Here is a 27,945-nt window from a genome sequence, read left to right as displayed (position 1 = left end):
ATATTTACTTTGTTTATGGATAGAAACGACAAGATTAAAAAACAATTTCAGCAGAGAGCTGGAAATTCTAAAAAAGACAGAGATGTTGTGAAAAAGAACCAAATAGGGGGGCTGGCCCTGTGGCATAGTGGTTATGTTCAGCATGTTCTGCTTCAGCGCCCTGAGTTTGCAGGTTCAGATCCCAGGCACAGACCCGCACCACTTGTCAGCCACTCTGTTGCAGTGACCCACGTATAAAGTAGAGGACGATTGGCACAGCTGTTAGCTCAGGGCTAATCTTCCTCAAGCCAAAAACAAGGAAGATTGGCAACAGATGTTAGCTCAGAGCTAATTTTCCTCAGCAAAAAAAAAAAAGAAGAAGAAGAAGAACCAAATAGAAATTCTAGAACTGAAAAATACAATGACCCCATGAATGAATTTGGCAGCACACTTTGCATAGCCAAAAAGAGAATTAGTGAACTTAAGGATGAGCTGTGTGAAAATATCCAGAATGAACCATAAAGAGATGAGAGTGGGAAAAAAGTAGAAGAAAGGGCAAAGACATGGAATATAATGAGAAAGTCTAGTAGGTATTTATTCACAATTCCAAAACACAGTTTCAGTGGAAGCTATATTTAAAGAGATAATGACTGAGAGTCTTTTTAAACTGCCAAAAGCCACCAATTCAGAAATTCAAGAACACACCAAACCCATAGTGGGGAGTGTAGAATCCACACCAAGGCACATCATGATGAAACTGCAGAAAATCAAATTGTGAGTTGCTAGATTTAATAGTGAAGAAAAAGGGAGTAATAATTAGACCAAAGGCAATAAAAAACAAAATCAGAAGACCATGGAATAGCATCTCTAAAAAGCTGAAAGAAAATAACTGCCAACCTAGACTCCATACCTGTTAACATACTCTTATAGAATGAAAGTGAAATAAACACATTTTCTGACAAAAGCTGAGAGAAATTCATCACCAGCAGACTCATACTAAAGGAATTCTAAAGAAGAAATCAAGGGGAAATTAGAAACTATTTTGAACTGAATGACAAAAACTAAAAAAGGTATGTTTAGAGATAATTTACTTTTAATTATGACATATGCATTTATTGGAAGAAAATAAAAGCTGAAAGTTAATGTGCTAAACATCTTTCTGAATATTGCAGTCATTACAAAAGGACAAGAGTGTATAATGAATAATTATAGACCAATAAATTTTTAAATTTGGATTACAGTAAGTTTCTAGAAAAAATACAGTTTATACAAACTTATACAAAGTGAAAAAGAAAATATTAATAATTTGATAGCTATTAAAAAAAGTCAAAGCTGAATTAAAGCCCTACCCACAAAGAAAATGTCAGGCCCAGGTAGCTTTAGTGGTGAATTCTACCACACAATTAAGAAAGAAACAAGAATATTATTAAGAATTAATGTTATTCTTTTTTTCTTTTTTTTAAGGAAGATCGGCCCTGAGCTAACATCTGCCAATCCTCCTCTTTTTGCTGAGGAAGACTGGCCCTGGGCTAACATCCGTGCCCATCTTCCTCTACTTTATATGGGACACTGCCACAGCATGGCTTGACAAGCGGTGCGTTGGTGCGTGCCCGGGATCTGAACCGGCGAACCCCGGGCCGCCGCAGGAGAGCACGCGCACTTAACCACTTGCGCCACCGGGCCGGCCCCAATGTTATTCTTAATAAGGGTTGCCTTGCACATGAACATGACAAGAACATAACAGAAAGGGAATCTACAGACTAATTGCACTTGGGAATACAGATGCCAAAGTCCTAATAGATATCAGATAGATTAACTGTGTGTGTGTTTGTGTGTGTATGCACAACCTATGAAAAGGATAATACGTTATGACCAAAGCAACGTTGGTTTCATGTTAGACTATCAAGTAATGTCTTTCACTGGACTAACAAAGGAGAAAATGACAGGATTATGTCATAGATGCAAAAAGAAAAAGTGTTGATCAAATTCAACGTCCAACTTAATAAATATACAAATCGTAGGAAAACTAGAACTAGAAGAGAATTTATACTTAAGAGTAAAATGTTGAATACTATTCATCTGAGGTTGTAAATGAGATAAGAAAATACACGATTAGCCTTGATATTGCACAAAGTACTCAAGGTCCTACCTAGTGTAGTAAGGCAAGAACAATAAGTAAAAGGTAGGAGGATTAGAAAGGATGGAATAAAATGGTCATTATTTGTAGACAATATGATGTATGCAGAAAACACAAAAGAATCTACTGAGAAACAATTAGAATTAATCAGTAAACTTAGCAAGGCCTCTGAATATAAGATCAATATACATAAATTTTGAATTTCTCTATATCAGCCACTGTCTTAGTCATCTGGGGCTGCCATAACAAAATACCATAGACTGGGTGGCTTAAACAACAGAAATTTATTTCTGTTCAGATCAGGGTGCCTGATTAGGTTCTGGTGAGAGCCCTCTTCCTAGCTTGTAGACAGCCTCCTCCTCACTGTGCCCTCACATGGAGGAAAGTGATCTTTAGTCTCCCTCTACTTTTAAGGACACTAATCCCATCATGGGGGCTCTACCCTCATGACCTCATCTAAACCTAATTACCTCCCAAAGGCACCACCTTCTATTACTATCACATTGGGGATTAGGGGTTCAACATATGAACTTTGCGGAGATACAGACATTTAGTCCATAACAGCCACACAGTTAGAAAATAAAAAAAAATTAAAGTTAGCTTATACTAACATCAGAAATCAAATGCCTAGGAATAATTAAAGATATGTATGCTTCCAGACAGAAAGCTATAAAATGTTATTAAAGGCATTAAAGAGGAATTAAATGAAGGAAGAAATGAATGACTCAATTTTATAAAGACTCAATTCTTCTCAAATTGACCTATAAATTCAATGCAACTCAGATCAAAATTCCCATAGTATTTTTTTGGGAGTATGTGTGTTTTTTTTGATGAAAATTGACAAGTTGATTCTAATATGCTTATGAAAAAGTAGCCAGAGATTATTAAAAGAACAAAATAGAAGCATAGGAGCACTTACTCTATAGGATATTGACTTACTACAAGGCAACAAAAGTTAAGAGAGCATGGTATTGGTACGAGAATAAATTGACTGATGGAACAAAAGAAAAAGCCCAGAAACAGATCTTGGCATATGTGAACACTTGATCTATGATAAAAAGGACATCACAGAGCTGTGGGGAAAGGAAAACATTTTCAATAAATGGTTCTAGGAAAATTGGATATTCATGTAGAAAACTAATGAAACTATACCCTACCTCACACCATATGCAAAAGTCAATTCCAGGTGGATTATAATTCAAAATGTGAAGTGAAAAATAATAAAGTTTTTAGAACATAGGAGAATATCTTCATGATATGGCTATAGGGAAACACTTTTTAAATAGGACACAAAAAGCATTACTATAAAAAAAGATTGATAAATCAGACTACATTCAAATTAAGAAATTCTGTTTATCAAAAGACACCATTAAGAAAGAGAAAAGTCAAGACATAGAAGGGAAAAGGTATTTACCACATATGTAACCAACAAAGGACCAATATCCAAAAGATAATTTTTTTAAAGGAAAAGAAAAAACCTTACAGATCAATAAGAAAAAGTCAACAGCCCAATAGAATATACAAAAGGATCTGAACAAGCACTTCATGAAAAATAGGTATCGAAATGGCCAATAATAATCTTTAGTCATCAGGGAAATGTAAACTTAAATCACAATGAAATATCACTATACACCTACCATAATAGTCAGAATTTTACAAGACTGACAACATTAAGTGTTTGCAAGAATGTGGAACAACAGAAACCACAAAAGTATACATACTGTGTGACTGCATTCACGTAAAGTTCAAAACAGGCAAAACTAAATTATAGTGGTTAGAGATACATACATTTAGAGGGTAAAATTATAACGGAAAGCCATCATCATAAAATCAGCCCAATGGTTACCTTTGCGGGGGAGGCAAGAAGGCATTGGGATTGGGAAAGGGAATGTGGGGCAGGAAGGTGGAGGGGGGCTGGCAATGTTCTATTCCTTGCAGTGGGTGGTGGCTAGATATATGTGTTTGCTGTATATTAATTCTGTAAGCTATACATATACACACACACACATATATATATCTTCTGCACTTTTCTGTATGTATTATATTTCACCATAAAAAGGACTAAAAATAAATCAAATGAAAAATTTTAAATTAAGGACAAAAGAAAAGGAAGGAAGAGATTGACTTTCATGTATGGTCTATTTGCTGGCTGGATATTCAATTATTCCATAATAGGTTCAAACAAAAAAGAATAATGGCTGCATATAATCTTTACAGACACTCTGTTACTACATCAGAGAGTCGATTCTCCTCCTCTTGGCCATCCTCCCTCACTTTAAGAGGCCACACTGGCCAACCAGATCATTATCTCAGGCACTGAGTAACAGAGATCACCACAGAGAAGTCGCTTTATTATTAATGATTCTTAATGATACCACTTACAGAGAGCTTATTATGGGCAAGTTATACCAAGCACTTTACAGGCTTTATTTCAACTAAGCCCCACAACACTCTAGTACTGTTCTGATTTTCAGATGTGGAAACTAAGGCTTAAGGCAGCTGTGGGATTTGCCCAAGGATTCTCAGGTTATAGGCGGAGAGTCAGGGTTCAAGTCTAGGCAGTCTGACTCTGGAGCCCACACTTAGCATCACACTAAAATTGGTGGATCTGTGTTTAGAAAGGTCCTCCCCTGCTTAAACTCGAGCTAACTGAAGACAGGAGTTATATAATGAAGCTGGGGCCCAAGAAAGAGCTTACTCTTACTTCTTCTCTAACTTCAGGAAAAGAGCCAGCATTTGGTGATCCCCATGCTGGTGGCTTTGTATAGGTCACTTGATCCAGGGTCAAAACCACCCTGCTAAAGAGACAGTGCTGTCCCCCATTTTCCTATGCAGCCACAGTGAGGGACTGAATGTTTGCCTGAAAGCTAACAGTGCATTTGATGAACAGGAGTGCATCATAGCTAATCAACCTTGGGCCATAATGCATTGGGTGTTGCATTCTTGGGATCAGTAAGGACTCCCAAAAGCTCCCTTCAAGACCTCTGTTAGGACTTCCTCTAGAGATAGAGGGTTTTTACCGAGAGTCTGCAATTAGCTCTTGGATTTCAAAACATTTGGAAGACTGTTGAGAGAGTCAAGCAGAAAATAGGATGGGGTGTAGCAGACGTTTGAATTTGGAGCTGCCGGTCTCATCCAAAGGCCACAGTTCTGGGCATGTGATTCCAGCTGGGCAGTTAGAGTTCTCCCCTACCTTTGGTGTATGGACCTAGAGAGGGAAGCCCTTGACAGGGGTGATGTAGACTTGAGGTTCCTGGCAGTCATCTGTTTGTCATTTGGAGAAGTCTGATGCAGGAGAAGCCCCCAGAGTGAAGGGAGACAAAAAGTAAAGAGAGAGGCTGAATTCCTACGTCCACCCCATCCTTCACAGTTAAAAGGTCAGTAAGTTGCTTTTCTCCAGAGTCTCGTTTGAAATGGGGTTCCCTTACTTGCCATCAAGATTCCTGGCTACAACATGAGCATAGAGGGCTTGCCTCCTGAAGGACCGTTTTAAGCTTGAGGTTCTAGAACTCAGTCTCCAGCTTTTTGTGGAGATCCTGCTTTGAGCCAAACACTGCCTGAGGCACAGTAAGTGAAGCACATCCTGCCCAAGAGGCGCTAATGGCGAATTGGAAGGAATAAGACTGATTCAAGAACAATTAAGCTTGTAATTGAGTTCTGTGCGAGTCTGCAGTACGCTGTCAACCGTACCTGTGACCAAATTGATTTCTCTACCTTATCCCGCCGTAAAGTAGTTGACTTTGTGTCAATTGTGTCTAACCCCCCATGCCCACACACAATTACATGCCCTCCAAGAGCCACCCCACCGTCTAGGATTAGCCAATCAATTTGAACGCGTATTTAAGAGATTTTTCAAAGTGCGCGAGTCACTGTGTAAGATGATAGATCACGTAATAATTAAAGCATTAAAAGAACCCAAATGAGGATTCTCTTTCCGCCAGCAGATATCTTTAGGTCAAGAAGGTCTATAAAAAGGGGCAGATCATTTTCATTTCTGGAAGACAGGCAAAACTGGCTTTGAATGTAATTAGACGTTCTTAGCAATTTTCCTCTGCTGAAGCTCCACGTCTTGTTCCAATGAGGCCCAGGAAAAGTTCAGATCTGTGGGCACGTGGGCTGCAAACTGGCACTGTGGTATTGCTTTGAAGAATTGAAAGCCCATGATATTGCTTGAATCAGTTTTTAATTAGAAATGATACCCAGAGATATGGCTATAGGAAAGGGAAACTTTCTAACAGGCGGAACGCCAGTCTTGGCACTGTGGAGGTCTGGGTCACTCTAGAACTGCCCCTCTCTTATCCAGTCTCTCCGGTGGCTCCTGCAAATTCCAGAGTTACCAATTTGGAGCAAGGAATATGCCTCATGTAGTAAATCAGCATTTATCTTTGCCACCCCTATCAAAGTTTTGCTTTATTACTCTCCTCTCAAGGATCTGTTATCTATTGAGACAGGTATTTCTTTTAGGGTAGAAGATCTCGTGTGCAGTTAGTTTTAATTTCTTTAATCTTTTAAAAGAATGAGACTTAATGGAAATGAAAAGTAGTGCAAAAATTTAAAAGACAAGCATTTTTAGCAAAACCTAAGGACTCGCTTCATTCTGGGTAAGCTTTCATGATACTGCAGTTAAAAATATAACTTCTTTATATAGAATATTATACGTCAACTCTTGACTATGACTCTTAAAAGTACACATTTATACCCTCAAACTCACCCAAGGTCATACAAGAGAATGAACACATTAAAATAGGAAATGGGCTAAGATTGTGATTCGTTTAAATGAGAATCCAGATCATGTCCCTCCTCCACACTTTGGAAACTGGAGGCCTGATCACCTGAGGCCTTGTAGACCACAGTAAAGGACTTACGATAAAATCCAGTCTCATCTCCCATGACTCTCCCCCACACTCTCTTCCGGCCTTCCTGCTTTCTTGCTGTTACTGGATCACATCAAACGTGGCCCACCTCTGGGCCCTGGCACTTCTTGTCCCTCTCTACCTGAAATGCTCTCCCTTCCTCCCTCCATTCAGGATTTGATTCAAATGTCACCTGCTCAGAAAGGCCTTCTCCAAGTACCCAACCTAAAGTAGTGTCCCTGTTTCCTTCTATCCTATAAACTTGCTTTATTTTTCTTCATAGCACTCACCATCACCTGCCATCATGTTATAGATTTATTTGTTTGTCTGTCTATATCCTCCACTAGCAGGTAAGTGTCCAAACACAGGGCCATTGTCTCTTTCATTTGCCATGTGTCTCCAGCACCTAGAATAGCTTCTGGCACATCATGGATGCTCAAAAATACTTGCTGAATGAATGAGTGATTGACAAGAACTGACATTTCTTTACAGTCTAGACCTTTCTCTGGGCCAGGTACCAGGCTAAGTGCCTTACTTTTCATCTTGAGTCCTTATAACAGCTCTCTGAGGTATATACTATTATTTTCCTGTTTTGTAGATGATGGAACTGAGGCACAGATGGGCAAAGTAACTCGATCAAGGTTACACAGTGAATTAGTCACAGGCTTAACTTGAACTCAGAGCCCATGCTCTTAAATACTAAATTAACTCTTCAGACATTTGGGAATGTTGTTATATTGTCTTTATGATTAAAAAAATTAAGTCTGAGATTCAAAATAGTCTATTAAAATTTGTATGTTATTTTGCCATCAGTGGTACAACGGAGTTCCTCTAATATTTAAAAATAAACTGAGTCAGGACCCCCATGTATGGTTGTACAGTCTCAGTCCTGCCTAAAGGCCAGGCCATGGAAGGGAGTGGGGCTGAAATCCAGCCCTTGCTCTAGTGGCCAAGCCTCAGACCTGGCACAACACAGTGTCTTCTAGGAGGAAGAGAGGCTCATTCTGGTTTGCACAAAGGTGTTGGGGTGACCAGCTGGGGCCTGAAAACAAAGAGTTGTTGTACTGGAGTACAGACACTTGCCAGTGAAGGTTGTGCTGGTGCCCAGGGCAGGTCAGGTGCCTTCCAAGAAGGGCCGCCTGATACTTCTGCACATGTGCATGTGTACATACCCACCCTTAGACACTAGTGACCCCACCAGGGCCAGCTTCACTCTGCACTCCCTCCAGAGCCTGGGCCCCGAGCCATAGTCACAGAGCAGCACTGTCCATTAGAAACGCAATGTGAGCCACACATATCAGTTTTAATTTTCTAGTAGCCACATTAAGGACAGATTAAATTAATGTTAAAAATATGTTAGATTTAATGCAATGTTTCCAAATATTATCATTTGGATACATTTTATACTATTTTTATAGTATACAAATACATAAATCAAAAAACTATTGAGATATTTTATATCCTTTTTTTAAGAGTAAGTCTTCAAAACCCAGTAGATATGTTACACTTTCAGCACATCTCAGTTTAGATCATCACATTTTTTAGTGCTCGTTAGCCACATGTGGCTAGTGGCTACTATAGTGGACATTGTAGTTGTGGAAAGAGGTTGAGCTCTAGAATTAAGCAGATCTGGCTCCAGTCCTACACTTGCTGTGTGACCTTCTCCCAGCTGTAAACTGGGGTTATGATATTTACTTCATGGAGCTGAAGTGAGGACTAAATGAGGTTTCCATATGTAAGGCCATGCACCCCTTAGCACAGGAGCTAACTGATAGACACTCTGGACAGATGGCTTTCCCTTCCCACCAGGAAGAAGAAGCTGAGCACAGCCTTCAGGGCCCCTCTCCTCTCTCCAGTTGAGCTTTTTGAGCCCGTGCCTCTGTTTCCACTTTCTGCCGTGAGTGGGGAGGTCTCTACTGGGAGGGAGGAAGGCAGGCCCCTGGCTCGAGTCTTTGTCCCCTGGACCATCTGACTGGGCTTTGGAGAATGGGTGAGACTTCTAGTCCTCTTGCACGTTTATATGGCTCTGCATATCCTCAGAGTTCTCTTCCTGGAAAAAAATAACCCTTGAGTCCCAAAAGTGAGCAATCAGCTCTCTCTCCTATCAGTGCAACAGTCAGCTTCCCTGTCCCTACTGGGAAAAATCAGAGATTCTGAGCATCTTTGGTCCGGAAGGAACTTTAAAGAGCATATAATGCAACCTATTATTTTATTAAGGAAGAAACTGTGGTCCAGAGAGCAGATATAACTGGCCCAGGTACACATAGTGACAATACAGGCTTAAAATGGGACTCTTCGTATTTGCAGTTTTTATCTGAACACACTGGAGGTAGATCCATAGAGATCTCCCATATGAATCGCTGATGCCTCGGTAGGGGATATGTTCACCTTTGCCTTTTCGCAATCTGCATTTCATTCTAAGCACTAGAATCTCAGGAAATCAGGGTCAGGTGAAATACTCTCTATTCCCAATAGCCTTAAACTGTTTTCTTGCCAGTTTTCTACCCTTGATCTTTTGGTCACATGTAGCACTTGAATGTAACACAGAGTAGCTTATGGGTGAGTAACTGAAGTAAACCATAACTTATTTGACCATCAATTTCATACTTAAAATATACTATTAAAGGTTTCATCTTTTCCTTTTTGATAAAAGGCTCTGCTCTGTGTAATAGACTTTTATCCATTAGTCCAAGGATTTTTTTGGATTGTAATGTAAGCTCACATACAAGGCAAAAAGAACAGAGTTATATCAACCTCAGTATCTTTTAAATGATGGAGAGGAAAAAAATATAACAACTCCATTAGACTGTTAAATGTGCTGAACTCAGACAAATTCTCAATGTGACGATCCTTGAGTATTTGTCTATAATCCCTCAGCAAATACAGCTTTTATTCAACTACCAAGTTGTACACACTCCAGACACAGGTGCCATTAATTAAATAACACACTCAGCAAACTCGCAGAGGCATTAATTATCAAAGGTAGCCCGCTCCATGCTTGGCTCTAAAATTCTATTATAACAGGAGAGTGCAACTAGGGAGAGGGAATATGCTGGAGGAAGGTCACCCTCAAAAGCACGATAAGAAGAAGCTGTCAGACAAAGTAAATGACAAAGCATGTATGCCTTTTAGCTTTTCCTTTGCCCCTTTGGAGGGTTTGAAGGAAGGGAAAGTGTTTCACATTGTAGGGACTTTCTTTCTCAAAATTAGTTTCTCTCATGAAAGACACAAGTGAATATAAAGTAATCCTTTTTCATTTCGAGTGAGTCTCAGGCAAAAGTAATATCAGCTGAAGATTTAGAGACAAATAAAGGCTGTTCTTCATAAGCTCCATCAGAAAGAGAAAGCCTTTTAGGGAGAGTCTTTGCTAGGCACAGATACAGTGAAGTGGATGTAAATGGAACCAAGATGCAGGACAGAAGCCTTACTGGCTTCGAGTGGGCAATAAGAAAATGCCTAAGGAGTAGCATGAGTTTTCTGGGGTGGGTTTGCTCTGTTCTGCCTCCTCACTCCCACTACCAAGCCTCAAAACCTCTGTAGTTTCATTTGCCAGGACACGGTGGGATAAAGGATGTGATAAGCCCTGCAGGGCCACGGTAAATCACTCACAGCTACAAGCTTGGGCATCATCTTTCTTGCATGTCTGCTGTTCTTGTTGTTTGATTTATCCCTTCAAAGAGAAAACTGACAATGCTGAGTCTATGGCTACTCTATAAAAGATAGCTGCGGGGTGAGCTCCAACCTCGCCATAGAACAGAGGTCTGTATCTCCCCTCCTGAGGGGCGCTGGCCACACAGTTTCCAGAGCTGCTTTCTGTGACCTCAAGGAGGCAAACGCGGAGGATTGGGAAAGGGACCTTGTTTAACAGGAAGTTAATTAACACCTTCTCATTGCAGGAAGTTGTTAGTAATCAGCATGTTGGACATGCCACAGAGGAACAGTCTTGAGTTAGAAAAGTTGCTGCGAAGTTGCCCTGCTCTCTCAAGTCCAGCCTCTCACCACTGGGTTTCTGGTGGCTGCATGTGGGGGTAACCCTTTCTATCTCTAGAAGGTAGATAATTGCATTGCCTCGGAGATGCTAATCAGAGTGGCTCTCTGATCCCTGCCATTTCTCCCTTAGCTTCCCCTTTACCCACTTACTGTAAGAGATTGCCACCAGTGACTTTTGTGGTCCAACTTCTGAGACCAGTTTATTAAGAAAAGGAAGGCTGAAAAGCAGAGGTCAAGGGTGCCTGCCCTTAGAAAATTGCTCACCTTGTTTTTGGTGTGAGCAGAATGACTTCCGGTGCCTGTCTGCCTATATCTCTAGCCTGCTAGCCACTAAGAGTTACTTTTAAAAGTAGGGAGTTGTTACAAAGGAGTTTATGTGAGTGTCTCAAGACTTTGTTTTGTTGGGGAGTGTGGTTACTGGGTTTTAAAACCATTTCTGTGTCAGTCCTGGTATGGATGCAAAACAGGTCATTTTATTCATCCTTCTGGGCAAGAAGTACTACCTTTGAAGGACAACACGTGTCCTATTTGTGTGGTTCTGATAAGAGTGCAGAAGACAGACAACCTTACCAGAAGTTGAATATTTGCGACTAAAACCTGTCTCCAGGATCTGAATTGCTTTGGGGCGTTTGGAGCATTTTATTGGGAGCACACTTTGGAAGTGGATCAAGAAGGGGACAGGCTTGGAGCTCTTCACCATCACACTCAATGATTCCCCTCCAGAGGTCCAGGCCACATGCTAGACCAGTTAGATCAGAATCTCTGGGGATGGGATGGAGGCATGGCATTTTTTAGACCTCCTTGGGTGACTCCAATAAGAAGCCAAGTTGAGAAACACTACCTTGAAAAAACAGAAGGAAGGTGTGTTGAGTTTTTGTGGTTCCAAATGGTCCTTTTACACTCTATCAAGTTAGATTGACTGTGGCCAGCTCTCGTCCAGGTTCCCCTACAGAAGAGAGAGAGACACTGATGTGTTTTCTTAGCTTCAAAGCAGAAGAGACCCTCCTTTTCTGGGGCTATCGGAGGGTAGGAGGAATGCAGTAAGAAGTAGGAGCCTCCTTCATTGACACACTTAGGAAAAAGATGCTGCTGTGAATGCATTCAGAGGGTGGTTGGATCTGTTGGAAACAGAGGATTATGCCCCACTTTTTGTGGAAAAAAACTTTACAGAGCCTAATGACACCTGCATGTTCAAGGAGAAGTCAGCGTGGTCCAGTTTTTATCCCAGTAGGATACCTTTGGTACCTGTGCTTTCACCCTGTACTCACCGACTCATGACAACAGAATGCAAGTTGACTTAAAAGACTTTCCTGAAGGTTTCTGGGAGAGACAGAAGGAATAAGAAGACGACAAGCCCTCACCACACGGCAAACTTCCTGAAAACTTATTTAAACTTTCTCCATCAGACATATTTATTTTCCTTCCAAATTCAAAGCTCCTCTCTCCAAAAATCTCTTCTACTGTTCAGAGCAACGGTGCTGCCCTTCTGCCTTCATTCCCTACTGTGCAAAACAAACCCCTGATAGGAGCTTCATAACGCTACCTGTTATTTTTCAAGCATGGCCTTGCAGGGGACGAGGACCGAATCAGTTCATCTGCCACTGTGTCTATTAGGAATGTAGAAATATTTGGAAAGCACACGTTCATGGGGATCAGCCCTTCTGGGCTCCTGCTCTCTGTTTTTGGAACTCCAAAAGCCCACATTTCGTGGACTGCTCGCCTGGCACTGATTATCTACTGCTTTGCCTCCCCCTGTATGAAGTGTTTCCTCAAAGGGGTTGGAAGCACCTTGAGGATGTAATCACTCACCTCTTTGCACCCTCCTCAGAGCCGTACTCACACTCAATACATACATTTATGGATATGCCCAGAGAGCATGGAAAAAGCCACTGTCTGAAGGTGTATCAAAAGAATCTAGAGACATGAAGAAGAGCACATAGTATATGAAACCAAACCAGAAGATGGGAAGATGACTATGTTGCCACATGCACCCTCCCCAAGAATGAGGCTGAATCTCTCCCTGTGTAGCCAAGTAGTGACTTGCACTTGCTTTGACACTTGTGGGCTTGGTGGTTGCCTGGTGGTTCCTGGCTGGCAGTGCAATACAAAGAATAAATAATGACAATGACAATAACAGAGGCTCACATTTGTGAGTATTGACAATGTGCTAGGTTCTACTCTAGGTGCTCTACGTGTACTAACGCACTCAGCTCCCTCCACAACCTTGACTGTGCGTGTGTCACCTTGCCCAGAGACACGCAGCTAGTAAGTGATGGGGCTGGACTTCAGACCCAAGTCTCCTCAAAGCCCGACATGTTCACTCACTGTGCTCTGGCATGCAAAGCCAATTATGCTTCCCACAAGCTTCCTGGCTAGTCGGAAAAAAAGAAAGTGCTGAAGACAGAGCCTTGAGAAGCTAGACAGACAGTTTAGATGGCAAAGCTGTGTGAAGGAGGCATTGCAGAAGCACTGTGAGTAGACTGACAGAAAGCCTGCATAGATATGGATAGAGGCATCCGCGGAGATTCAGAAATTACAAGGCTGGGGTCCAGAAGGGCGGGTGCGGGAAATAAGGCGGGGTCACAACGTTCAAAAGACCAAAAATAAAACCGAGAGAAACTTCTAGGACATAAATCTGCCCTAGACAGGCGAGGCAGAGGAAAAGAAAGGGCACATCCATTTTCAGGCCTGCACAGGTACCTCTGACTCAAAGTCAATAATTGTTCAAGGACAGGGGCAATGATGAATGATCAGAAGATGACCTGTATGTCCAGACAAGATGGGTGGTGCTGGGCACAATAGGGGATGATCCCAGTGTCACATAGGAATGAGATGAGCCCCTTTCTCTGGGGAGGGGATTGACTGCTGCATATACCCTACTGTCCATCCTCACTTACAGACATCAGTGGACCTGTGGGGGAGTAGATCATGAGCTCGGATGTGAAAGCTGAAGCAGAATTGATTAGGCTTCTGTGTTGTGGATCCCAGAAGGGACCAGATGTAGTTACAAAGGGATGCCTTGCCTGACCTTTGCTCTCTGACCTTGTTATGAACTTGTAGAAACAGCGTAGTGCTAGACTCACTAAAAACTCTCTCCATGTACCGGAGGCTGGTGTGTGCCAGTGTGTCCTCACCCAGGGGAGGTTGAATGGGCCATGCTGGGGATATCCTTGAACGACACACTGGATCCAGCAGAGAGCTGGGTCTTTGCACCTCAGCCTCCCATGTATGTGTCCACATTGTTGTCATTCAAAGCCACAAAGAGCAAACACTAAGTGAAAAGCAATGTAAATCTTCACTGGAGTCTCTTGAAAACACTGAAAGGGAAGTCCATTTGTGCTTCCCAAGAATGTTTCTCAACATCTCTTCATATATCACACCCATGGTAGCTGCCCCCAACATCTAGCGCCCTTTCTTTCAATCTTCCCCAAATTTTATGTAATTTATCTGTAAGATTCTCATCTTTCTTTCCTATTTAACTTTCACTTCCTGTAACTGTCTGCCCTTTCCAGTGACCTCCAACCTAGTAGCTTCAGCTAGTCCATTCCTGATCACACCAGCGTTACTGATGCCAGCAATTAAGGCCCAGAAGCCAAGGCTCCAGCAAGTCTCCTTTGGGGTAGAGGGAGGGTGTCAGAGCTGTGAAATGCATTTCTATGAGCTAGGAACATTCTTTTCTTTCCAAACAAGATTGATGGGCTCCCCTTCCACCTTTCCTATTTTGTGAGTAGAAATTATTTGTTTTAGGCCTAACCCAAATCCTTAAGGTAACTTGGCCTTGAAGCAAAGCTGATTCTGCCTGCTACACACTAGCTCACTAATTCCCAAATCCAGGGGCTGGGCACCTCAGACTCATATGGATGGGTTGTTAAATAGCACAGACTCTTGGGGGCCGGCCCGTTGGAGCAAGCAGTTGAGTGCGTGAGCTCCGCTGCAGCGGCCTGGGGTTCGCAGGTTCGGATCCCGGGCACACACAGACGCACTGCTTGTCAAGCTATGCTGTGGCGGCGTCCCATATAAAGTGGAGGAATATGGGCACGGATGTTAGCTCAGGGCCAGTCTTCCTCAGCAAAAAGAGGAGGATTGGCAGATGTTAGCTCAGGGCTGATCTTCCCCACCAAAAAAAAAAAAAAAAAATAGCACAGACTCTTGGGCCTCCCTCTGGACCTGCAAAGTCAGAATGTAGGGGACAGACTGGAGAAATCTGTATCTTTAACAAGCCCACCACGTAATTCTGATAGTGGCTGTGTTTGAGAACCTGCTCTTACTTGATTAATAAAGGTCTGAATTGGCTTCATTTTTGTGTAATCCTTGTGTCCATGAAATAGATTCTTAAGAGACCATGCAGCTGACCTTGGGGGCCTGGGCTGTGGGTAGAAACCATAGAAAATGTGGGGGTCCAGGGAGTACAGACATCAGCGGGGTTGGAACCCACCTGTTTCACATAATCTTCCCACATCTATCTGGCTTCTTGTAAAATGTTAATGGCAATCTAACAGATTAGCAGTAAGCAAACTTACATTTTGTTTATTGCCGTGACTCAAAGAAAGCTATTGGTTCTATCTAAATGTCTGTTTTTATGTTCTATCATTTCCAGGCATGAAAGTAACTCGAACAAATCCCAAGGCATAAGGAAATGGGCCTCGTTCTCTAGTACTCTGCGGCATTGGAAATGGAGCTAAGCAGACTTTATTACATCCTACAATTCTGCAACCTTTTGCGAAGCATTTTATTACACTTGTGGAAGCCATCGGGGTTATGTTTCAATCACGTTGACTGACAGGCTAACTTCAAAACAACGGCATCGACAGCCCTTCCACACTTCCTTGGCTATGTACTTAGAACAGAACCTTTTCTAAATTGTCCCTCGGCCTGGATGGAAATAAAATAGTAGTTAAAATATTTATCTTGTGTGTTGGCTCACTCAAAAATTTATATTTTGAGGCCTCTGAAAGGTACAACTGAGGAAGTTGATCTCTCAAAACTACTATGCCTCCTGTTAACCAAAGGTTTGTTAAGGCTGAGATAAGATTTAGAGAGTTTCCACTTTGGTAGGTAAGATAATAGAACAAGAAATGTACCACCTTTCCTCCATTATATTCTCCTCCTGCCTTGGGTGCAGAGAGGCAGAGATAAAAGAGCTTAAGATGGCAAAATTAGCTTCAGGAAACCAATAAACATGTAATGTGGTGATCGGACACCTGGGACTGGGCTGTTTGAGTGGTAGGAATGCAAGGAAAGGGAATGGAAAAGCTCTCAATATTGGTTTGGGGAGCAGGCCCCTTGCCATAATAGTCAGTTTCTTTAAGGGAAGATGATAGACGTAGGCTCTTTCTTTCCTCTGTTATGTTAATAAAAGGTGGGATTAGAGTTCATAGAGAAAAATAAAACACATCAATATCACTGCTACAAAGAACCAAAAGCAGTACTTTTCTTTTTCACAAAAAGAAATCCTTGAGAATCTCTTTTGGCATATGGGCTTCTCCCTGACCCCAACACCATAACCAGCATATGGTGTGTTAGTTTCCTGTGACTGCTGACACAAATTACCACAAACTGGGCACTTAAAACAAGAGAAATGTGTTCTCTTACACTTCTGGAGGCCAGAAGTCCAGAATCCAGGAAGCCCATGCTCCCTCCGGAGGCAAGTCTCTTCTCGCTGCTAGTGGCTACTGGCAATTCTTGGAGTTCCTTGGCATCATTCCAATCTCTGCCTCTGTCTTCACATTCTTCCTCTTCTCTGTGTGTCTATCCTCCGTGTATCTCTTATAAGAACATTTGTCATTGGATTTAGGACCCATCCAGATAATCCAGAATGATGTCCTCAAGATCTTAATATCATTAACTTAATTATACCTGCAAAGGCACTTTTTCAATATAAGATAAAATTTACCAGTTCCAGGGAATGACATGGATATATCTTTTGGGAGAGTCACCATTCAACCCATGGCTTAGGAAATTTGGCCTTTGTTTCTGATTCAGTATAAGCCAACAGACTGAGGGTGACTAAATCGCATCTTGTTTCAAATCTTCTTCTATGTCTTTGCTAAAGCCCTACTTATTGACAATGATTGGCAATGCCTTCTTGAGACTGCGAACCCCTTTGGTTCCTAAGCCTAGTCTGGGATGCTTCTTTCTTAGCTGAAGGTAAAAAGCACTGCCATCTGAACCGAATGTGTTCAGAAGATAAAATGCCAGTGACGGAAGATGGCAAGTACTGGTAATTTCCCCCAGCTTAAGGGTTGCTGATTTGTGGTCCAAAGAAGAGCCCTGTAAAAACCAATTCTTCTTATCCCAGCAGGTCAAATACTGATTCCATCTCAGTTTTAATAGCAAATGTCACCAGAAGGCCTGGTCCCTGCCTTCATGGCTAATTCCACATTTCATTCATTGGCTTTCAATCAAGGAAGTGAACCAACACTTAGTCACTGATGAAACAGTTAAGTAATACTGCAAGTCTACCTGCAATTTTGTTATCTATTTTGTCTATGCAATTAAAACTCTACAGGAGCCTCATTTCCACCTGTCCTCCCGTGGATTTCCTCAGGTCAGTGTCTTCCTGTAACTCTGCCATGGTTTGGAGGCTGTGGAGGCTGTAGATGCAGAAGGCCAGCCTTGAAGCTCTACTTCCATGCCAGCCCTGTGAGCCCATGCTTAGCTGGAAGGCATAATAACCCAACAAAGACTATTTACAGTGCCTGTTAAGAAATGTTTCAAGAACTAACAAAGCTTACTGATACCAATATGGGAAAAACCAACTATTACTCCATTTACTAAAGTGGGTCTGGTCTGCATTGAGAAATACAAAAGGCAGTGGAGAATGATGCTTAAGCCAGAACAATGTCCCCGGCAGTAGCTGTCTTTTTCTCTCTGATTTCTTCCTGGGGACAAATACACACTACATTGTTTCTATTTTGCTCAAGAACTAGAGAGTTGATAATTTTATGGTAAAAAAATAGATAACTGTGTGTATATAGGGGTCCATTTCTACTATTGTGCTTGTCAGACAAAAACAGCACAGCAGCCACTCTCTCTATTGACAACATTCTGGAGGAAGTTGTCTTCTGTTGATCTTGAAAATTATACTCACTTTTCAAACTCAAGGCCCATTCCTTATCTTTATTGTTCCACCTGCAATCAAAATCCAAATGGTGGAAGAGAATGATACTCTATTTTTGGCAAGGAGCTTGAAAGGACCTTTCGCCATGATTGTCTTCACCACAGCTGACCCAAAGTTCTAGAACAATACTTCTCAAACTCCATCAATTATTCCAGTTGGTGAGAAGGAGCTGTGTGTCTCATTGAACAGAAACCTCTCCCCATCCACCATTCTCTGTATCCAAGCTTGAAACTAAGGTCTGGGCATGGACTTACTTCTTCCAATGGTCTGTATCTGTTGAGTGTACCTGCCCAACATGCTGGTGAAAGGAGACCAACTTTTGTTGTATATTTATTGTAGATACATTTGCAAATGTTATTTTATTTAATCCACTCAAGATATCTCTATAATATATATATAGAAATTTAGGCTCAGAAAGGTTAGGTAACTTGCTCAAAGTCACAAAGTTGATAATAGGTGGATCTGAGATCAACTTGGATATGAGTCCCCAAATCTGTGCTCTTTGGAAAAGAATTGACAACCAAGGACTCTCAGCAAATTTAATAAATACCACTCCCAGTTTCTCCTGAACTGTCTGTTGAGTTGGCAGGTTGGTCTTTGTACTGATGTTCAAAGGGAAAGGGGGAGGTATAGTTAAGGAAAGGCAGGGAATATCCAGACATTCTCAAGGTGAAAGCATCCCTTTAATCATGTAAATGAAGGCAACTAATGGCATTTCTATAACTTAATAACATATGGGAAGGGTGTTACTAAAAATGCTTACTATGACTGTGAGGCAAATGTGTTAACCAAAAGGTTAATGATTACCTATCCGAGAAATAAAACAACATAAAATAATTAGCATGTAATTACTTAATTATACGGATTGAAAACGGGTCAGTCTTACTTGGAAACACTCCACCAACAGCCCTCAAGCACGGTCACATGCTTGCAGCTCACTGCAGTTCTGAAAACACCTTCGTCACCCACTATGCATCTACTGGAACGCTATGGTCCAGTAGGAAAGCAGCCTAAAGTGAGGTGGCCCCTAAGGTGTAGCTGGAAAGTGGAGTCACCATGGATTGCAGAGGGAAGAGGAATGGGAAAAGCAGGGCTAGTTTCAGCAAGAATATAGGCCCAAATCTAGGCACCTAGAAGATTTTTTTCTGAATCCCTTCTCCTTCTTCCTCCTCCTTCTCCTCTTCATCATCATGATGATAGACAATATTCACAGAATATCTTTGTACCAAGCATTATGCTAGGCGTTTTCAAAGCATTATTTCATATAAGCCTCACAAAAATCAACCAATATTCCTTCTTTCCTTTCTCCCTTCCTTTTTATTTTATCTAACAAATATTTATTCAACACCTATTGTGTGCCAAGTATTGTATGTACTAGGTTCCAGGGCTATAGTGCTGAGCAAAAACATCTGGAAGTAACTATTGTCCTCCTTCTGTAGATGAGGAAACTGAAGTTTAGAGAGGTTGTGATTTGTCTTAAGGTCACACATTAGTAAGAACACATGTCTGTGTTCTGAAGCCTGGGGCTCTCTCCCCTAAGCCCTGCTGTTTCTCAGAAGGTAGGACGAGAGGGCACAGTGGATGCTCAATGGGCTAACTCCTGGTTTTCTCTACAGACCAGACTCAATAAACATACCTACTTTCTGGGCCGGCACCGTGGCTTGGCGGTTAAGTGCGTGCGCTCTGCTGCTGGTGGCTGGGGTTCGGATCCCGGACGCGCACCCACGCGCCGTTCTCCGGCCACGTTGGGGCTGCGTCCCACATACAGCAACTGGAAAGATGTGCAGCTATGACATACAACTATCTACTGGGGCTTTGGGGGAAAAAATAAATAAATAAAATTATAAAAAAAAAAAAACCTACTTTCTCAGGATCAAAATTAGCTGGAGAAACTCAACCTAGGCCACTAAAGTTCAATCTTTGTCAATTTAATGAGCATTTACTAAGTACCCTCTGTGTGTCCATCCTGGAGGGGGCTCTCTGAGAGTGACTGAGGCTTCCCTGTACTCTGTATTTCACCCTGGAAAAGCTCTACTGTCCTCTCGCTTTTCGACAATATAGCAGCATTTTGGTCTCTGAGCATTCTGTCCAGTCACCTTAGCCTGAGGTGAACATCTCCCTATCCCATGCTGTTCTTAAGGAAGGATCTGGAATAATACTCCCAGATTCCCAATGAGCCCCATGCTGCTGGTCTTTGGTCACACTGTAGTAAACTGACCTCCCGTCCAGGTTGCTCAGGTCTCATTCACTCACCCTTGTAAGTTTCTTTTCTGCCACTCTCCTTTTTCTCCTCCTTCCCTCTTTTTCTTCTCTCTGCCAGAATGTAGGTCCACAAAACCAAGTCCATAACCTTGAGAGACAGTCTAAAGCAGTGGTTCTCCATCAGCATCGCTGGAAAGGCTTGTTAAAACTGATCGCAAGCCCCGACTTCCAGTCCTGTAGGTCTGGAGTGGGGCCTGCAGTGTTTGCAGGTGATGCTGATACTGGAGGGTCAGGGCCCACACTTTGAAAACCGCTGGCTTAAAGGGAAAATTTTTTTTTTTTTTTTTTTCTGTAAGTAAACAGAATTTGTTCTCACTGCAGAATCCAGCTTGTTTTTCAGGCCCTGCATTTAACATATCTTAGTCTAGAGGTAATGAACTGCAAGTTAATTCCAACCAGACCACTCAAGCATCTCCAGTAGGTTTTTAGAGTTATTTAACACCACAGAAGACTTCTTGTCTAGGCTAATTAAGTGATTAGTTTAGATCAATAGCAGATGAACAAGGGGAAAGGGGGGCAGCTACAGCTTACTACCAACTTAATCAAATGGCGCTACCTGCAGCCCGAAGTGGCATGGGTTTAAAATTGGGCAAAGCTGCTGAAGACTTCAAAGTTTTCTTTCTTTTTTTTTATTGAGGTATAATTGACATATAACATGATATTAGTTTCAGGCATACAACGCAATGATTCGATATTTGTATATATTGAAATGATCACCTCAATAAGTCTGATTAACATCCATCACAACACAGTTACAGTTTTTTCTTGTGATAAGAACTTTTAAGATTTATTCTCTTAGGAACTTTCAAATATGCAAGAGTCTTATTAACTATAGTCACCATGCTGATTACATCCCCATGATTTGTTGATATTATAACTAGACGTTTGTGTCTTTCAGCCCCCTTCACTCATTTTGCCCACCAATCTGTTCTCAGTATCTATGAGGTTGGTTTTGTTTTCTTGTTTTATGGGTTTTTTTCAGTTTCCACATATAAGTGAGATCATGTGGTATTTAAGACTTCAATGTTTTTATCTTGAGGAAAAAGGAGCTTGCTGCTGCTGTAGTTAGAATTCATTCAAAATCCATTCAAATTTAAGTAAGATACAAAAGCCGTATATCTATAGCTTTGGAAGTTTGTACCAGCTTACCAGTCTCACATTTTCAGGAGAAGGGAACGGTAGGGACCCAGCATTGATTGTGCATCAGCCATATACCACTGACTTTTTGATTCAGGTAGTACTAGCCTGACTTTACAAACAAGGAAAAGGAGGCTCGGAGAAGATGTCGCCCAAGGTGGTGGTGGTGAGGAGGAGGATGATGACAATAATAATAATACCACCTAACATTTATTGACCTCTTATTATGAGATTGTATTGTACTCATTTTTTCCTAGGTACTGTGTATTATTAGCTCAACCAATCTTCCCAACAACCCTATGAGCACGTTCTATTATTATCCCATTTTACAGATAGAAAAATTGTAGCATAAAGATATATGATTTACTGTGGTTATCCAGTTAGTAAGTGTCAGAGCTTGGATTTGAACCCAGATGGTGTGAATCCAGAATCTATGATGACACTTTTCTGGCTGAGATGCAAACCCAAGTTGACCAAACTGAAATCCCATCTCTCTGCTGTCCTGACCCTTCTGGAGAAAGAGCCTGGTGGGGCTCTTTCACTCACAACCAAAGACTAAAGCTAAAACATTCCCCAGCACCATCTCTTCATCCCTCTGGAGAGCTTGGCTTTGTGGATTCCTAAAGGCTCTCACAAACTGATGCACAGAGCCATCTGGCATCCGGAGAAGATGGCTCCACCTTGGAAGTAAACTCAAAAGAGAGAAAGCACATCGTTGCACTGAGTGTAGTTTTCCCAAACTTCAGTTCTTAGCAGCTTTCCCAACCTTCGACATTTTTGCCATATCTACACAGTACCTATGTTATCTACTTACTATAGTTTCTTTTACTCAACTCTCATTTTTACTTTCATTCATTCAAGGAGAATTAAAATTACTGTTGCGAATGGAAAACCAGTATCTCTTGCCATAAACGGAAGCTAACCATAAGGATGAATATGAAGTTATTAAATTCTAGCTACGTACTATCCATCGGCTGCTGAAAGCCTGCCTTTGAGGCCTGCCTTCTCACTTTATTATAAAGGGACATTAGTAAGTGTTAGAGAGGTGTTAAAATACACTAGCACCAGACAGAGTGCTACTCCTTGAGGACTGAAAGAGAAGTGGAAAGGGAATAATTTCTCACCTTGTGATTTGATGGTTTTTTGAAGGTTTTGCCCATGGGCCTCTGAAAATCCTCTCCTGCCCCAGCAGTGCCATATGCCTCCCACTGGCGGCAACACAGACCCAGCTGTGTGTGGCCTCTCCGTGCCCTGTCCATGCCCTAAAGTCAAAATGAGCCTCCTCTGCTGCTTTCTATGCAACAGGCACATCTTGAAAAGGGGAAAACTCTCAGGTTCAGGTGCCTCAGGGAAACAGGCAAAAATCAAGGAGAGAAAAGTGATTACACTGTCAAAGAAGCAGAAGAAACTTCCAACAGTAATAGTGATCATTGAGGAGCTCTTCCTTTGAACAGGAATGCCTTTGATAGTGCCTTCCTGGGTTCTCCTGTTATTTTCTTGCAAGAATGAATAAGCAGGAAGAAGCAAATGGACACTTTTGTGTTTTACCAGCATCTGCCACAGAAGAAAAGGGATGGCCGAACTTCAAAGGGGAAAATCTCTCTATCTCCATCTCCATATCCATCTAAAGAAAGAAGAGAAGGGAAGAGAAGGGGAAGAAAAGGGAGGAGGAGAAATAAATCCAGCCAAGAGAGTTTGGTAACATGCTCCCCACCCACAACTCCAAGGATCCTAAAACATGCATAGTCTTAAGTAACCTGAGAAAGTCACTATATCCCCTCCCCCTGTTTTTCTAACCCAAGCTTCTCTTCTCTGGCTGGGTAGATCCCCTTTTTGGTGACGTAAATAATATAGATAGTAATGAGCTTTAAAAACTTATTGCATAGGCATTTTAAATAAGAAAAAAAGCAAACTCAACAAGGCTGTCTTTCCATCAAGTATATGGAGCACACAGACACCCCTCTTGACAAGGGTCTTTGTAGATGATGGTGGTGGTAGAGCACTTTCCATGGAGCAAACACCATGCCATGTGCTTTACCTCCAAGGACCCAGTGAGATGAAGCCTATTATTCTTCCCATTTTATAGACTAGGAAATTGAGGCTGGAGAGGTTCAATAACTTGCCCAAGATTGTAGAGATAGTAAGTGACAGAACCAGGCTCACACCTGTGTTTCTTTTGCACCAAAGGTCTTGGTCTTAACTACCAAGGTCTGTTGTTTCCCTGATAGAAATGAACTAAATATTCGTTATCATTTCTATATAATTATTTATAATTAATTGTATATAATTAAGGCTGACAGAGAAACTAACAGAAGCCAGAACTTTCCCTAAGGCTCTATTAATGCAATGGTAGTTTGCAAAAGATGTAGGAGCCTGATAGGTTTCTCACATTAAAATCTTATGTCTCCTCTCTGTGCATATCACAGATCAAGTCCAAATAAGAACAATCAAATCATAGTAGTTGAGGTTTATTGAGCGCTTATGAGGTGCCAGACATTATGCTGAATGCCCTCCACCCCAGGCATTCTCTCTTAAACCTCAGCCACTATCTTGTGAGATGGGTGTTGCCTATGAGAAAACTGAGGTTCAGAGATGTTAAATAACTTGTTCAAGGTCACTCACCCTATAAGGGGCAGAGCAAGAGCGGTGACCCCAGCCATCCCTCTTCAGACAGCAGAGCCCATGCTAGGATCTGGTATAGCAGGAAGATCAAGGAGCACGTGAGTTAGGGACATTGCACTTTCCTGTTCCAAGATTGCAATGATGAATGAAAGGAACTCGTGGAAATTTCCTGGGGACTTAATATCTACTATTAAGTCGATATTTAATATCGACTTAATATCGACTTGTCTTTTGCTAGGGAAGTCATCCAGAGCAAAGGCCTGCTAGAGAGGGGCTCTTCACAAGAATTCCATGCTTTCGGTGCTGCTGCATGAAAAAGAGAATACCATCTTCTTCTAGTGTCCCAGGAAGACTGTCTGCCTATCCAGAATTCACCTGTCGTCAGGGTTGTCTGTTTATGTTACTCAGGAAGGTTGGCGAGTAGGAGGATCCAAAAGCCTTGCAGAGTTAGTGTTCTGGAAACTCTTTAAAGTATCCACTCTACATAGTTTGTATTTCCTGGTCTAGCTTCAGTGTGCAAACTCGAATACATTTCGTAGTTTCATTGTGCAGAATGAGAGGCTGCTAAACCTAAGATTGTGCCAAACTTGAATGTATACAAGATCCGGAGAGAACTTGCTAAAGAAAAGCATAGCCCAGGGCCTTTCCCTGGGACTCTCATTCTGTTGGTCTAGGATGGGGCCCAGGAAACTGAGAAACAACAACTAATCCCAGGACACTCTTCTGTAGGTGTTCAGAGAGCACAGCTGAAAAACGCTGCTGTGGAACTCTCCCTGGGGGTTACAATCCCAAACTCAGACACTTCCTCCTCAGCAAATCTTCTTTGACCACTCTCACCTAACTCTACCCCTCAGCTGTGAGATTCTATTACCCTTGGGGCCTTCTACTTTTTTCCATCTATTTCATGAACAAATGAGTGAGAGACACAGGGAAAGAAAGAGGAGTGGGGGAAAAAAAGACACACGTGTGCATATGCTCGCAGAGAGAGAGACAGATAGACAAAGTTCTAATGACATAGTTTGAGCTCCCTGGATCCAGCTATATCTAAAACTAACAGACCCCTGGACTTTTTAGTTATGTGAGCTAATAAATGCCCTTTTGAGTATAAAGCTACTAAGCAGGTGATAGGAGAGAAAGGAGAGAAACATTCTCAGATATATTTGGTCTTCACCCACAGTTCCTGGCTCACAGCTCCCAAAACCACCGGAATTTCCTCAATGATAAAAGCAATGGAAGCATCTTTTGTCATAATATTTGATCTCTTGTCCTCAATTCCTGAAAATGCTTCAGGGCTATAAAAGTGAAATGGGCGCCTTATGTTAATGAAGGTAAATTTTGGACCCACCCAAGGGTGGGGGGCTGGTGTCCAGGAGAACCAGCCATGGGATCAGAGGATTGGAATTTTCGGCCCCATCCTGATTTCCTGGGAGGGGAGGAGAAGCTTGAGATTGAATCATTGCCAATGGCCAATGATTTAGTCAATCACGACTACATAATGAAGCCTCCCTAAAAACCCAAAAGGACAGCTGGAGGGACAGCTTCCACATGCCACCGCATTGGGCTGCAAGCTCCACGAGGACAGAAGCTCCTCTGTTCAGAACCTGCCCTTTGTATCTCTTCATCCGGCTGTTGATTTGTATCCTTAAATATAGCTGCAGTTAATTGGTAATCTAGTGAGTAAATGGGTTTTCTTGAGTTCTGTGAGCCATTCTAGCAAATTAACCAAACCCAAGGAGGGGGTTGTGGGAACCTCTGATTTATAGCTAGTTGGTCAGAAGTACAAGTAACAACCAGGACTTGTGATTGGTATCCCGAGGAGGGGGTTGTTGGAACCTCCAGTTTGTAGCTGGTCAGTCAGAAGCGCGGGTAACAGCCTGGACTTGGCGACTGGCGTCTGAAGTGGAGGGCCGTCTTGTGGGACTGAGCCCTTTACCTGTGAAATCTGATACTACTTCTGGGTAAAGAGTGTCAGAACTGAGTTGAATTCTTGGACATCCTGCTGGCGGCTGAGAACTGCCTGTTGGCGCACAGAAGCCTCTACACACACCTTGGGACTGCATCCAGGAACCATTTGTACTGGTCCTTTCCATTCTCATCACCACCGTTACTATCATTTCAATCTAATTCCGTGGTTTAACTGCCCAGGGTTCTGTGCCCTCGGGAGCCATGAGTGAAAGGCTGATGACTGGTTCCTTTAGAATGATCATATCAGAGGTAAAGACATTAAAACAGAAATTATGTCATGTCACCATGTTTATGTTTCCAGTATCAGCAGCTGATTGACAGAAAAAGCACTGCTGAAGCGAATTCTCATGTGTCTCACTGGCTGGAGTTTTCATGCCAGAGGCTGTGGGGGAAAAAAGGAAGGAAGTCAATGGAACCAGAAGCCCTGTTGTAGCCCTGTAGCTTTTTACTGCAGATTAGAACTGGGAATCGGCAGGGGTCTCTTTACAAGTGTAAAACAGTGAGGGGCTCGTTGTGTCTCTTACCATCTCTAAAAAGCATTTTAAAAACGTCTTGCTCAAAATCGTCCCATTTGCAACAACATGGATGGGGCTGGAGCGTATTATGTTAAGTGAAATAAGCCAGAAAGAGAAAGACAAACACTGTATGATCTCACTCATATGTGGAATATAAACCAACACATGGACAGAGAAAACTGGACTGTGGTTACCAGGGCAGTGGGGGTGGGGGGTGGGCACAAGGGGTGAAGGGAGTCATATATGTGGTGATGGACAAACAAAAATGTACAACCCAAAATTTCACAATGTTAGAAACCATTAAAACATCAATAAAAAAAAAAAAAAAAAGTCTTGCTTTCCTCCTTTGTGCGTTAATGTTGGACCCCAGGTTCCTTGGGATCTTAGGGGCCTGAATTCCCATTGTAAGTTTCCGTCTTTTGTTCCCTGACATCAAATTGTTCTTTTGGAGACAGAACCAGGATTGAAAGCTGGTCCATGAACCCAGAACATTCCTTGCCTAGTCTCAGGCTGCTCAGCTAGCATAGACAGGCTTAGGTTGACTCTTTCTTCCTGAAGTCAGGAGTGGGCTCAGCAGAGCATCTCCCAAGGGCCTGAGGCCACAATCCAACAGATAGGATCTCAGTGCCAAGCTCTGTGTTCAGTGCTTCACACCCATTCTCTCATTTGATTTTCACAACTAGCCTCTTAGGTTGTCCTTCAGCCTATTTTACTGATGAGTACACCAAGCTCACAGAGGTTAAGTGATTTCTCCAACATAACATAGCAAGCAAGTGGCAGAGACTGGATGTGAGCTCAGCTCTATGGGACTCCAAAACCTGAGATCATCACTAAAGAGCCTGGAGGAGTAAAAAGGAGCAAGCATCTAGGAACAGGGGTCAGCAAGACCTGTTTATAGTATTGTTTATAGTACATTCCCTCTATGACAACAGAGATGAGTTGCAACAAAGAACATATGGCCCGTAAAGCCAAAAATATATACTATGTGCCCTTAAAGGAAAAAGTTTGCCAACCTTGGTTTAGAACATTGAACTTGAGAATCAGTCTGACTTAAGAGTCACTTCCCTCTGCCAACTATGTGCCCTCAGTTTTTCTCCTCAGGTTTGGGGGTCCTAGGAGCACTGGCCTCAGTGAGGCAGTGATGAGAATCGAGTGAAACATTGCACTTCAAGCACCTGGCACAGTGGTTGGTGCTTAGCAAGCACTCAAGGAAAAGTAGTCTCTCACTTGCCCTCACAAGACTGTAGAACACCCCAAGGCAGCAGGAGTGTGTGTTAATTCCCATTAGAGAACAAAGGGGCATGACCAAAGCCTTGGTTGGGAGGTAGAGGGTGAGGACTCGGGCAAGCTATCAAACCAGCCTTT

The 27,945-nt window shown here is 42.2% G+C and overlaps 1 protein-coding gene across 7 annotated transcripts in view; it reads left to right on the top strand.

Moving 5' to 3' along the window:
- Nucleotides 1-15,863, top strand: part of FHIT (fragile histidine triad diadenosine triphosphatase) — a 1,358,981-nt gene extending 1,343,118 nt beyond the window's left edge. For all 7 annotated transcript variants that reach the window (XM_087431269.1, XM_087431270.1, XM_087431266.1 and 4 more), the window contains one exon: nt 15,557-15,863. The gene's annotated coding sequence lies outside the window, so the exon portion shown is untranslated. The remainder of the gene's footprint in view (nt 1-15,556) is intronic.
- Nucleotides 15,864-27,945: the final 12,082 nt, after the last annotated feature.

This window comes from Ceratotherium simum, chromosome 5, assembly GCF_057802395.1.
Source record: "Ceratotherium simum simum isolate JZ-2026a chromosome 5, ASM5780239v1, whole genome shotgun sequence".
Lineage (NCBI taxonomy): Eukaryota > Metazoa > Chordata > Mammalia > Perissodactyla > Rhinocerotidae > Ceratotherium > Ceratotherium simum.
This window is presented reverse-complemented; position numbering and strand designations above follow the sequence as displayed.